Here is a 14,980-nt window from a genome sequence, read left to right as displayed (position 1 = left end):
AAGAAAATGATTTTCCTTTCTCCTTGTACATCAGCCACAATTAAATATTTAAACGGTTACAGAGACTTTATTGTGTCACAGGGCTCTCATCCAAGGCAAGCCAGTGCCAGAATTTCGAGGAAACCATAACATTCCCACACAATTATTTGCCTCCACAAAGAGTGGGATGCCTCCGTTATCTTAGCTGGGCTGTTGTGGTGATGTGGGCCAGCTTTTACCTCGCAGAAGGTTATGTTCTAGAAATGACTTAACAGTGCGAAGGACTCTTCATTCTTCTGATACCAAAAATTCTTTAATAGCTCCTCCAGTACGCCATGAATAATAAGATGTTTGGTTAATAAGATGCTTAGTTAGTGTGTGCACCACCTGGCCACTCTGCCTTTTGGATAAATACATTCCCTGGAATTGTACACATCATAATTAACAAGAAATATAGCTCAACAGAATCTTATGCAAGCTATCATATGGTTTACACTGGTCTAATTCTCCAGGACTTCACTTGACCACATCTGCCTAACATATTCCACATGGTCTTCTGTAACAAAAGGTCCCAGCAGGATATCTAAGACTCAGTACTCCTTGCAAAACTGAAGGATGCAATTACATTTCTTGGTCTAAATGCCTGTGTCAATCATATTTACCTGAGTTTGACTAATGAGAGTGGATTCCCTGAATAGATGACAGTGCAACCACAGTCAACGGTGACATGAATAATGAATGACTCTTAAATACATGAGACAAATGATAGTTATTTATAACCTTATTGCACTGAGGTAGGTAACAATAGCATGGCAGGTGATTTATTCATGCAAGTTCTCCTTCACCTGTCAGATTCACTTGCAGGGTCTCTCAAATCTGGTGGATATAATACATGGAAGAGCAATGAGGTTACACTGAAAAAATGCTGAATCATCAGAAGCTTTGCCTTTATATCCTCACCCTGTCTGCTTGTATTGCGTGGTCTCTTTAACTGTTGTGGGTTTGTGTGTACACGCTTGTGTGAGAAGCGTGTGTGTGGGTTCACCAGTAGAGGCCGAGAGGGATCCCCATTGGCTAATGATACTACACAAACACCAGCCGGCATTGTCTTTCTGTATCCGTCACCTCTCATTGCTTAGCAACCGGGAGACTATTTTTTTCCATGTCTGGTCTGACGTTAATACAATACTGAGGACTGACCTGTGCTTTCGTGCATATGTTGAAGGGAAGGTATAGCACATAATATACCAGGCTGTGTCTCAGTAGCACATTCTTATAATCTATGCTAGAGGCAGAAAATTATGAACCATGAATTAAACAGTGTTATAAGTGGATCCAGAGGGCAGACATACTTGGCCTTTGTATGGTGTCCAATTACAATAGTTTAATATTTAACATAAAAGGAAAGGTAAGCACATCCTGTTTGTTTAACTGCAATCTGAGAAGAGATAACAGCTGTCTGCATGAGCCTGAATTACATGAATATTGTTAAGAGGGTATTACTTCAATGATGGTCACTGAAAAAATGTGCTGTTCCTTGGTAGATAGGGAATGTAGTCTACAAAACAAAATGATGCATACAAAACATAATACTTAGGGTCGGAAAGGTTACTTTTGAAATGCATTAGGTTGAAGATTTTCTATTTACCCTGCAAAAAATATAATAAGTAATGTAATTATTATTTTAATTACTTCATCAAAGTTATCTAACTTGTTACATTTGATTACTCAATTCAATTAGGGAAAAGATTCAAAGAATGAGTGTTATATTGTACCTATAAAGCATTTTACCGTAAATAATATATTCAGATGGAACCCCTTTGTAAACACCAACATTTGGATTAGTAACTGTAGTTTAATTACATATTTCTTCTTAGTAATTGTATTACTGATTACAATTATATTTCTTTTGTGAGTTAATTATGTAACTCCGTTTCATGTAAGTTACTTCCGAACCCTGGTAATAACAGAGGCACAATCTAATTAACACTTTTAATCTGTGAAATAATCCATGAGGTATCTGGCTACTTGCCTTCACTATTGAATGTGATTATCAAAAAAATATATCCAAAGTACACAATTTTTGATGTGGTAAAGGTTTAAAGGCTTTTGTTGTACTGGCTTACCAGAGACAGGTTTTGCCCCTTGTGGTTTATGAACATTTTGATGTCTTTCTGAGTCGCATTGATCTGTATTTGCTTTGATAATGCATGGAACTTCATAAAAGTGCCAAGGAGGAAATCAACGGAATCACTTTCGAAGTAAGGTACATGGTTCTATTTCTTATTTTATATTTTTGTTCCCCAACTGTTTTTCTCTTTCCTATCTGCTAGAGTTAATACACGGATGTGTCTTGAAGGCCCATTAGTAGACGCCAGCTGGCAGCCAACAGCCAATGTTCCGGTGTCCCCCTGGCAGTGGAGTCCATCTCCGCCTGCTAATGACTGATATTTGTTCAGGTGATTGGAGTGAGCAGTGCACCTGCTCTATGGCACCACTTGTTATTGTTGGCAAGCAGGCATTCACTCAGGCAAGTGGGCAGACTCACAGGCAGTAGTTACTGTGCAAGGCCAAGCCTTTTTCCGCATGACCCTTGCAGCCGTAGACCTGCCCCTGTTACGGCACTCTCAGGCATATTTGAAATAAATAGCCTCTTCACCTCCCCTCTTCAACTAGAATGACACAGCTCTCTCTCTCTCTCTCTCTCTCTCTCTCTCTCTCTCTCTCTCTTTCTCTCTTTCTCTTTCTCTCTCTCTCTCTCTCTCTCTGACAGTCAAGGGCTTATTTTTGTTGTGGAGTGTAGATGACTATTTTTCATTGCTGCCTGGTATTATATAGGAAATATATATTAGGGGCAAGACAGGAGTGCAGTTGCTCACTGATGCTTGAGATAATGAAGCACTTTAGCCAATAGAATGTGCATATGTTCCTTTGCACACACCAGTATATGTGCCTAAGAACATAAAGCTCCATACGGACCAGATAGATTGGGGGCCAGCAGTGTAGAAAAGACACAAAAGCACAGTGTTGGTGTGTGCAAGGGGAACCTATAGCGGCCCATAACTCCAGCTTTATGACCTGCCCAGGGTTAGCGAAACGCTAAGAGGTCATATCAGTCATACACAGAAGGCCATTAGGCTAATGTAATTGCCTGGACTGCGGCATCCCCCATCTTGAGGCAGGGCTCTGCGACAGGAGGATGACCCAGGAGGGTGACTATGTGAGTCACCAAACACACCCATGCAGCTCAGTGTCCCGTTGCACCGGTCAGCGGCCTCTATTTGAGCTACTGTCTTCATTTATTCATCTCTGCACCGTGAATAATGAAGAGCAGGTGAAGGAGTTCCGGGACAGGGCCTCAGGGGGTAGGGAACACGAAACACAGAGATGACACTCGAGGCAAGATTTGTTTATGCCTGCAATTTGTAACCTGTCATCTCAACGCTGTGTGTGTGTGTGTGTGTGTGTGTGTGTGAGTGTGTGTGTGTGTGTGTGTGTGTGTGTGTGTGTGTGTGTGTGAGTGTGTGTGTGTGTGTGTGTGTGTGTGTGTGTGTGTGTTTGTTTCAGAGCGTTCTGAGCAGCATCAGAGGCATCCTATTTGTGCGTATACCAGAAATGGAACACATAATCGGCCTGAGAGCTGATTATATGATGAAAAGCGATTCTGTGCAACACAGGAGAGGAGTGAACCGCCCGTCTGGGACACATCATCCTCCAGGAACTCCCATCTGCAGGGACGATCCACCCGGAGTCTGTGCACATCTGCCTGAGAAGAGGAGAGAGAGAGAGAGAGAGAGAGAGAGAGAGAGAGAGAGAGAGAGAGAGAGAGAGAGAGAGAGAGAGGAGATGACAGATTGCATAAGTCACAAGCACCGGGCGTGAAAAAGGAAGAGGATAAGACATGAGGTTGCGTTTAAGGGGATTGGCGAGGCAATGCCTACATCCTGTCTCGCCCATCTCCCCCCCCCCACCCCCAACCCAACCCCACCCCCATCTCCACATCACCCCCCACCCCACCCCCCTGCATACACACCCATTCTGCACTCTAATCAGCAGCCACGACACACTGCCGCAGAGCACGGCAGATGGTCTTAAGCCAAAACGAATTCTGGTCAACGGGAAGAAAACTCATATCCCTAAATGCATTCATGAGGACACCGCAGAGTCTCAGGGTCGGTCTCCGGCTCCACCCCAGCGTCAGATAATGACTTGGCAAGGATCCGGCTGTTACGCAAGCAAGGGCCCTTCATGTGCTCGAATGCTCATGGGAGGGAACAGGCCATATATTATTAAGACTCAGCATCACTGGAGATTAACTCTTGGAATGCAGAGACGTCCAAGCTCCTGATGCCCACCACATTCAATGGTCACATCGGAGGCAACATCCAGATCTTAACAGACAGATTGTTCTCTCAGACTTTTTTGTAAGTCACTTTTAACCAAAGTTTCTGCTATATACTATAACCATAAACATAACCATATTATTGAATCACTCACCAGCCACTTAACATATTTCCTATAACACAACTGTTTGTAGTTCCACTCCAATGGGCCTAGTTTAATGTTCGATTTTTTTTTACTCCTGTCTAAATTACCAATCTACTATTTATTTTTGTTTTATTATATTTATTTTTATTTTATTTTTATTTTTTTGGACAATTCTTATTTATAAAATCCTAAATATGACAGATTTAGCCTAAAATGTTAATTCCATCCACTGTGTTTTCAACATTTTGTGAAATTTGCAGGACTTGTGGAGTGGACATTGTTCTGGCAAAGGAACAGGATCAGACAGATCTTGGTATCGGATCATGGTCTTAGTGAGTCTAGAATAAAAGCAAAAGACAATGATCATCATTTGACATTTTATTAAATTCAACATTTTATTAAATTTAACAATTCTCTAAGCTCTGTAACCTGTCCATGGTCAATCAAAGTGGAATTATGCCACCTGTCTAAGCTCTTCACCGGTTTCACTGCAATAAAAGAAATCACTTCGCCATCACTATATTAGCTCCCTTCTACCAGTTTTCCCTCACCGATAGCCAATCAAACGTATCTTGTTTTCCATTTCGGTCAGATGTCGGATCCTAACCAATCATCAATTAGAATTACTTCCTGGAAGCGGATCGTACATTCTACATTTGCTAAGTTTCATTTAACATGGCTAACGGATGACAGGTGTATCCAGCTATAGTGCCAATCTCCAAATGCTACCAGGATGTGGTGTAGTTACCACAAAATATGCTTTGACTAATGTTGCAATCTTCTCAGGGACCTGAAAGTAACTGAATGCCTTCCACAGCAGACTGTGTGGCACCAATCCAAAGGCATTACTTCCAAAGAATACAACACAGAGGTCTCTGCCCTCTCTTCTTGCTCCCTGACTTTTATGCCAAATCATGTTACTATGTTCCAAACGTCCAGAAAATGATCTTTCAAACTAAAGAGGATCTTTCCCTCCCGACTGATGGTCTATGGACTATGGTCAACCACCTGCCCGACACCACAACCTCGAAATTGTTCCTTTTTACTACACAATCACCCTAGATATTTCAAAACATCAGGCACTCATTTATAGGCGCCGGTGCAGCCCTTGCACAATGCCCTACCTCTTGCACCTCTCTCCATCGTCCATTTAGGAATAAGAATAGAGATTATATTAATGAGAAAATATAGGATGTATAGGTATACATATATATTCATTCCATTAGGGAGATATACATATCAAATATTCAGTCACCATCTGGGACTGTAAGGTAAGAGCCTTTCTGCATAGTGTCTCTTGAGTGAAAGCACAATGTGTTGAGTAATGAAGATTACTGTCTAACATACAACTCCAGTGCATACAACTCCATTCATTTTAATTCATTACATCATAATATTTTGTTGTGATAGACGAAGGCGTGGCCAGTTGCATTTGAAGCAACATGTAGTATTAAGAAGGTTGTGCAGCATATCACACAAAATCTGAATAAGGATGCACAAAGAGGAATGGACACAAACTCCTGGAAAACCAGAAATCTGGGTTACATAACCAAACCACCGATTGTGACAGGACATGGCATTTTATTTTTTGGAAAGTGCACCCAACACAATCATTTTAAATCAAAAGGATTTGCAGCTATGTAATACCATCAGCATGAAGTGTTCCTAGAACGGAAACAACAGCCGTGGGGAATTACTAGATAAATCAGAGAGTTAGATGTCAGGCCACCTGCTTTTGAAAATAGCTGTTTGAACCCTGTTAAAATCATTTTCCTGTGGTGCCACATAACTGAAAGTTTAAAACTTCAATACACATTTTCTACAGAATTAAGAAAGAGCAAGCATAATGTAAGTGGTCAGTAGATTTTGTTTGTGTGTTCGCAAACGAAACAATGTTCAGACAAAAACATAGGAGACGAAAGGAAGTTCACCTCTAAACATCAGTGCAGGATACTGTATGTCAGAGACTGCTGTCTTATAAATTACACAGATTAGTTTCGGGGTGTTAGACAAAGCCTGTGTCAATGGCAGTAATCTTCCTTTCAGTGAGGAGCCTTGCGGTAAGATTTACGGGATTTAAATGCATCCTCTTCAATCGGAGCCACCAATGTTAATCCCTGCTCCATTACAAAACACAAGCATCCATGGAAGAGCCTTGTGAACACCAACACCCCCCCCCCCCCACAGTCATGAAATATTAACAGATTTATGGACACTTGAACAGAGGGCAGGAGGACAGAGAACAACGGAACAGAAAAGATAAAACAACAATTATATATGTACTTGTCTAGAGGTCAGGAAGATGCACAATCTTCATAACTCATACAAATAAGGGGACACACTGTGTCTATTAAACACAAATGAAAACCAAGACTGTAAATCCACTGGCACCAAGAACGCATATGTAATATAAAGACACTCGTAATGGGAAAAATGCCAGTATAGATCTTCACAGTTATTTTATTTATTTTATTTATTTTACTTAGTTTAATTCTGTATTGTCTTTCCTGTTGCTGTATATGTAAAGCACATTGAGTTGCACATGTGAATGAAATGCACCATATTAATAAAGTTGCCTTGCCTTGCCTTCACAGACATGCACTTTGCAGTGGCCAACATTTAGGACAATACATGGCACTGAGGGCACTGTGAAAGTCAACCTTATAAGTCAACACCAACCTTATAAGTCAACACCATATCTCCAGTAAATATTAGATTAATCAGGGTCCTTGTGTTAGTATATCTTGCAACACTTGTTGCTATGTTTTTTTCCAGTGCTGATATTACAGGCTGCTGTAAATATGAGTGCCATTATGAACAGAGTTGGTTTCTCAGTCAATATTAGCATGCGGGAGACAGCTGGGTCTGTTGCTTTGGGGTAGTGTAAATATTTTATACAAAGATGACGATCTGGAATATATACTAGCCCACTATTTCATGACACCAAGGGTAATGGATACCAGGTGGAAGTGAATGATACTATTGAGTTTACGTCAGGGAACTAGGAGATTGCATTCATGTCTGGTTTGAACAATAAACATTGATTTTCTTCTAGCTGCTGTAGGTACCCACAGGCCAGATACATCCCAGAGTTCTTTAGCACCTCTTATTTTCACAGCAGAAAGTCAGTGCACTCCGACACCCTTACCTTCCAGCAAACACACTATTCATAAAATTTGACAATGATTAGGCCTATGTATTATAAATAGATGATCAGTTTTGTGTTTTCCTCTAAAATATTCAAAAGACTGGAGTTACTTTGTGTACAATAAGAAAAAAAATAAAGATCTTCTTGGACAGTGCATTCTTGACACATCGCATCATACATTGCCTCGTGTTTGGCTTAGTGTTGTGCCAACCTTCTGAGAGGCAACATCTGTCTGTCTGCCCCCCGGTGGTAACTGTGTTATTATTACCTCTACAGCATCTGTCCCTTCCCAACAGTGTTATATAGACGCACACACTGCATAGAAGAGTGTTTTAATTGACTTCGAGCTCCCCCAGCCTCCCGTCAGCATAGTCTCCCAGTGGGCTTTCCTCTGGGTTGGAAGCCTGTGCGTCCTGTCATGGGACAAGCACTGTCTCCTGTCTCCCACAGCCCTGAGGGAATGTCCCCCAGTGGACATCAGGAATAGCACATGCTGACCTCACAGCCTTTTGTTCTCTTCCAATTCATCCTCCTCTACGTCTCAGCCTCTACTCCTGTACTCCCTTGAAAGTGCTTACTTGGCCAGTGCCCCGTGCATCACAGATTATTCAAACTGGATTTACCCACCATCTGAAGACCCACCATCCCAAGAGATTTGGTGAACATGGTGTCCAAGATGGTTTGTTTGTTGTCATAGATAGTAAAGAGATTTGACAGGAGAATGAAATATCAAGTCTTCTTTTCATTTGGAAAAGTTCCTTCCTTTTTCATTTTTATCTGCTTCATTTTTTTACCCTAATATTTGTAGAAATGACCTTTCCTTCACCTCATGACCTACTGTCTACTAAACAGATGGGCACATGGGTAGATAAAGAGGATGAATTACAGATCAAATATGCCAAGAAGCTTTTGTAGACATCAGGCCATTTAGACCCCACTGTTCCCCAAATGTTACGTAATGGTCATCACCTCCGCCATGTAAACATACAGGGTCATGAGAGGGACTAGTAGAGTGCTTATTTAACCAGTAATCCTCTTTCAGTCTTTCCATGAAGATTACACCACCACAAACGACTCAGAGGTTATCAAACCTCTGTCAATCCGTCAGATTGGGAAAATGCAATGCAATTACAGGTCAAGTGTCTTAAACTTGATATATTCCCTAATCACCACTTCATGTAAAGGCCTGGATCCTTCTGCGCTCATTAATCCATGGAACCATATCAGTTTCTTCCTACACTGAATGCTTAATGCAATAATCACTTTCCATGACGGAGCCAGCAGACAGTTAAGGTGCTGTACTTACTATTGGTCATTTCCTTGAAACGTGCTTGTTTGTTTGGGGGAGACGCTGATGTAAACCCTCGAGCATAACGACACATGATGAGGTGGTGTGGCGGCCAAGCCTCCAGCCGTCAGTGGCCTTGAATCGTTACTATGAGGCCTCAATCCGTCAGGAGCGAGGGCCCTCTCCTCCACCCTTTGAATGATTTATTCCCGGGTGTTGAGTGACTCAATACTGCAGCACCTTTCCCTTTGAATTATGCGCCCGTTCATGACCTGCGGTGATGTCTGCTGATGAAATCACATCCATTTGCATTAACGACCTCCCGGTGAGTGGGAAGTGGCATTATGGTCGGGGAAGCCTGTCGCAAGCGTTTCATACCCAGACAGGCACAGAACCACATCAGCATAATTAAGTATGTCACTGCACAGTACAGTACGGACACACTGTAAGATACACAATTTAGCATCGGGACAGTAATCATTGTGTGCGAAAACAATATTCTGCATCATCAGTTTTTTTTTCATGGTGTTGTTTGTTTTGCACCACAGCTGCGGCTGCCTGGGCTGTGTGGGCTGGTGGGGGCAGACTTTTTTTTCTGCCTAACAGGTGATTTATCAAAAAGGCCACTGGAGTGGAAGAGCCAGGTGTCCCGCTGGCCCCCCTCTGAAGGTCGACTCATGCCGCAGTGTGATGCTAACCCCGAGGGGAGCCTTTTGCACATCGGCCAAGGACGTCTCACGGATGAGTGACCATGCGGCCATTTCACGTGTGGTGGCTTGGCCCTTTAATGACCATGAACCCCTGGAGACATGCTATCAACATCCATCAACTCCTCTTGGACACTGCAGGTTTTTTTAAATGGATATATATCCCATTGAGTGTTCATTACAGTTCCTGTACCGACCTGTACCGACCTGTACCGACCGACCGACCGACCGACTGACGGAAATGACCGAACCGACCGACCGACTGACCGCCCGAACTAACCGACCGACCGACCGACTGACCGACTGACCGACCGACGGTCCTGGATGAGTGAGAAGGACAGGGTGGAGGAAACTGTCACATTCTCTGTGCCATACTGCTGCTTTAGAAATCTAAACAGCTACCCTCACTTGCTCAACAGCTCCCCCCACCAGCTCTAAGTTACTGTTAAAGTCAGCTAATTCAATGGACTACACTGAAAACAGTACAGGGACCATTAAGGATGAGGACAGAAAATGAATGTAGAAGAGATTTTCGCTCCACAACATTTATTGGCCACCGCTGCCTCCGCCTCAGTAAACGGTGTTTGATAAATAATGCAGAATGTAGCTCTCAATATTGAAAGCTCAGGATGTGCCAGTTCAGTTTTCTGAAAGAAGCTTTTTAAGTGGACGGCCTATAGTTGGCCTATAATGGTTTAGTTTTATTTGCATCAGGTATAATAAGTGGTATGTTGAATTACAACCAAATCTCTTGAATCACACTCACTCTCCTCCTAATGTGCATGGCAAAGCATGTGGCCTCTGAGTGCTGGCACCCTAGCCAATGGACATGCGATAACGATCTTTCATTTCTCTACAAGCACTTTCTTTCTAATGTTATGAGACAGCTCCTTTCATCTTATTTTGGGATTTCCAGGAGGAGAGTGTAACTGGTTTTAACCAGCACTGCCTTCTCCGCAAACTCCAGTAACACCCTGTCCTTCCCTGTTCCATTTTCCATTTCCCTTTTCATTTTCAACCCTATCAGGGCTTTGTCAGGAATAATACAAATCTTAATAATATAGTTATATTCTCCTCTCTTTACATCATTCTTTCCTAAAAACCTTTCCTTCAAATATTAATGAGGTGTAGCAGTGACACAGTGGCTACAATCATTAGTTTCAACCAGCAGTTCCACAGAAAAAGCTAGAAGTGTAAATAAAAGTCAAAGACCTCCCATAATTGTAGCACTAGCCGAGCAGCTAAGCTTGAACCCGAGGCCAGGAAGAATAATTCGTACTGCATGGATGTGTCACTAACTGTCACTAATGGCATTCAAGTACAAGTGTATGATCGAATCATGAAAGCTCAGTGCATTTCCTGTGCATTACTGCTCTCTAAGTGGCGGCACTCTGCCTGGCCGTTTCAACTAAACAGCCCCTCAGACTTTTTGTCTAAGTGCAATTCCTGTCCCGGGGGGAATTCATGCGCCTAGAAACCTCCCATCCTTTGAGGAAGTCCGTACATATTCTCTCTCCCTGCTCTTGCCAGACAGAGCGAGACCTTTGACAAGCTGATATCCGACTGTGCGACCTTTGCCAGAGGCCTTCGTGAGTTTTGCCATGTCATTCGCCTTTTCCTGTGTCATTCCGCTCAGTGCTCTTTCTCACACAGGGCGCGTCACGCTGCCTCCCTCTGGCCATGTTCCTCTCTGACACACATATGAGTGGCAGTGCAGCGCATTAGGTCATCTCTGCCTCATAAAGACTTACATATGTCTCAAGAGGACTCAAGGCTTATTCACGGGATAGCCTGCAGTCTGAGGGATGTGAAATGGATGCTAAACTGAGCAATTTTTTTTTTATCACAGATAAGTCTAGTGTGTCGCCGACCGCTGCTTATTAGTGCTTTGATGTTCCGAGTGCAGTCATCCTGTAAGGTTTTTCCCTCAGCGATAGTCTCTCCTGGAATTCCTCTGCTATACTCAGATGTTTTTTCTTTTAATAATGGATTCATTATACTCCCTGCTAAGCAAAGCTGCTCGCGTTGGTGTCTTAATTCATTTTTAGAAAAAATCTTTTTAATGATGGCATTCTTATTCTCTCTGGGGGATTTCTGTCTTTAAACCGAGGGACAATAAACAAATGGCTCATGCTGCTCCAAATATAACGTACACCCACTCGCCAACCATCCAGGCCTCTGACATCTGATTATCTTGGCGCTGCATGCTCGCTCATTGATGCTTCCTGGCTGGATTGCCTCTTGATTGTTGTGTGCCTCTGTGGAGGCTTCTCAGAGGAGGGGGCATTAGTAATGCGTGAGAAGCTCACAACCCCCAGCCCAATAAATTGCGGTCTATTTTAAGTGACTGCTCTTTTCGAATCCCCCCGAAACTGAGCTTTGGCGAATAATAGAAACACAAATGACAAAGGCTGATTTTTTTAGTTTTCTGTCGAAAACCCAACTGAGAGGGAGCCGTTCCCTGTGGCACCAAGCTCTGTCTGACAGAGTGTAGATCTGCCGCACTGCCCCCCCCCCCCCAAACAGCTTCACCTCCCCAGGGATTTACCAGTGGGTGGAGAACATCTAGAGCCCAGTGAGGGTCTCTCGAAACCCAGTAGGAATCAGGAGACATTTTGAGCGTAACTGAGCATTGCCTTTGGAGCTCATCTTGTCCCTCGTGCCCAACAAAGACACACAGTAGGGTCTGATTATATATAATATACTAAGTCCCTCTAGTCAGGTACAATTTTCTGGAGTAGAAGGGGGGCATACCCAACACCATTTCTGAAAGGAGGGATGGGGAGGTGTTGGAGAAGCTGAAATGTGGAGCTTTCTGCCAGGTGACTTCATCCCCTCTCTCTAGAAACTAGGAAGAATCATGGGGGGACTTCAGGGAAGATGCGGTGCAGGGCGGTGTGATGAGAAAACAAGGAATTATTCACCAGGCAGTGTTTGTTGTGGCCTGCGGGATTCCTGATATATTTTAAGCTTGTGTGTGTGTGTGTGTGTGTGTGTGTGTGTGTGTGTGCGTGCGTTTATGTGTGTGTTTGTGTGTGTGTCTGTCTGTCTCTGTGTGTGTGTTCTTCAGAGCTGGCAATGTTTTTGATAAAATGTCATGTGATTAAGAGTCATTTATCTACACCACACTAAAACTAGGTTGGGTTTGAGCATCCAGCCTCTCAGTGTCTCCATGGCACAGATGACTGATCATATGAAGATATTTAAAGGCACCCAGTGCAACTTTATAGGCTTGAGACTCGAAAAATAAACATTCAATTTCTAGTCTTTTTTACACGTAGTAAGTTTCAATAACTCCATACCATTACATATCGACATTCAAGGAGAAAAGATGAGACATCGTTGTGTGGTGAGAACTGATAGAAAATCGTAAACAACATCAATCGCCGGTGGGGAGAGGCCATTTTTCCATTCATTGGAATCCTGCTTTATTTATTGGTAGCACCAATAAAAAAAGAAAATGGCGGCGATTGTTGTTGTTATCGATTTTCTATCAGTTCTCACCACACAACGACGTCTCATCTTTGCTCCTTGAATGTCGATATGTAATGTTATGGAGTTATTGAAACTTACTACGTGTAAAAAAGACTAGAAATTGAATGTTTATTTTTAAGCCTCGAAAGTTGCACTGGGTGCCTTTAACTTATTTCTCCTATACAATTGAAAATTCCCAGGATGTATGCTAAATGGTTTACATCTGTTGGATTCATATACTTTAGACCGTCGGAACTGCTTCTTGGCCCCATCGTCTTTGGAATGTGACTCACCCAACTGATTCAAGGCTATATTTAGAAGTATCTAAAACAATCCATGGCATAGCCTTCCTAAGGCATGCCAATACACTGTGTCTCTCTTGCAGTTTAAGCTGTAGTATATAATTTTTTGTAAATAAAATGCTCTCAAGCATATAATAAAGATAAATTAGACAACATTGAGACAAAAGTAAAAAAAAATATATAAAAATGTTCTTATTTATTTCTTGTAAAAAAAAAACTGTGGCCACTTCTCAAGACCTTGTGTAAGGCAGGCTCATTTATCAACCTGGGCAACATTATGCTCCCTTCTCCCTTTCTTCTAGAAGTTCTCTAGTTAGCTGTAGCTGACCAATGTTGGTCAGACATGTCAGGATAAAGGACAGACTTGGCAGAGTAGGGGAAGGAGGGAAGGTTGTAAAATGCTATTTGTTATAGCGTTGGGTCTCATGATCGTGAGCTAGTCTCCAGGGTTTGTTTGAGTGTTAATGAGTTGTCTTTGTTTCACCAGAAAAGAGCTTTGTCCAATTTTAATAGCCAGAATCACAAGTTTACATAAAAGCCATGAATTTATTTATATCTAAAGTAATTTCTATAGAATACCAACCCTTCGACTGCATCTACTGAAATAACAGAGAAAAAAAGAAACTGATTGCACCAGATGCTAAGAAATGTTCAGGTCAACAGTCTAAAAACCTCCTGAATGAAATGTATACAGCTAAAATACTTTTGCAGTTCTGAACTTTGAAGCACCACTCTGGATTCTTAACATGGAGCATAAAGTATTGGCATGATTAGTTGACACTGGCATGGCTTTTGCCCATGGCTTTATCAGGCCTAATAAGCCTTAATCGAAATAACATTGGATGTGATTGGATCAGATCAGCTCACAGCCACAAGAGGCTGAACAGAGTACATCCTTTCACTGCAAGGCAACTTCCTGTTTCTACAACTTCCTTTATGTAAGTTTTGATAGAACGAATCCAGACATGGAATCTGTTCTATATATTTTTTCACAGCCTTAATGTCATGGAAGGTTTTCTTTGTAAACGCCCAAACCACACACTGTTTGGCAGAACAAAAAGATTGATCGTCTGCGCTGACAGTTGCTTATGAAACTATGTGATATTTTCAATATATCGAATGTTGCACGCTCCCCGTGTTCTCATTCTTGTCATTGTTCTGTTCATCATATAGAAAGATGTACAAGAGACATGGCCTCTTTTTTCTGTGATCCAAAACAAACAGGACCTCATCTCACCCTTCTCTCCAGCTTAGCACACATCCAATCGATACCATTAATTGCCATGACGTGTCAATCACTCAATCATTGCTAATGCTTTATGGTCATTTTGTGTGCCTGCCTGCCTGCCTGTGCTGTGATTGCTGTGCACGAGAGATTAGGCCTTTGAATGGGGGGACACATCCACTTGGTCACCGCACCAATGAAAGCGAAGCTGTACAGCAATTAGCAGCACAGCAATGACATTGTTATGACGACATAATGGTCATTTCAGGGCAAGGTTAATTGGGTGAGATGGTACTTGAGGCCATTTCCTTGTGCTGCTTGCTGTGAACCACAGAGGTCTTATGTTGCTGAGAAAGCCTTGCCGCTTGT

This window comes from Sprattus sprattus (genome assembly GCF_963457725.1).
Source record: "Sprattus sprattus genome assembly, chromosome: 2".
Taxonomy (NCBI): domain Eukaryota; kingdom Metazoa; phylum Chordata; class Actinopteri; order Clupeiformes; family Clupeidae; genus Sprattus; species Sprattus sprattus.
This window is presented reverse-complemented; position numbering follows the sequence as displayed.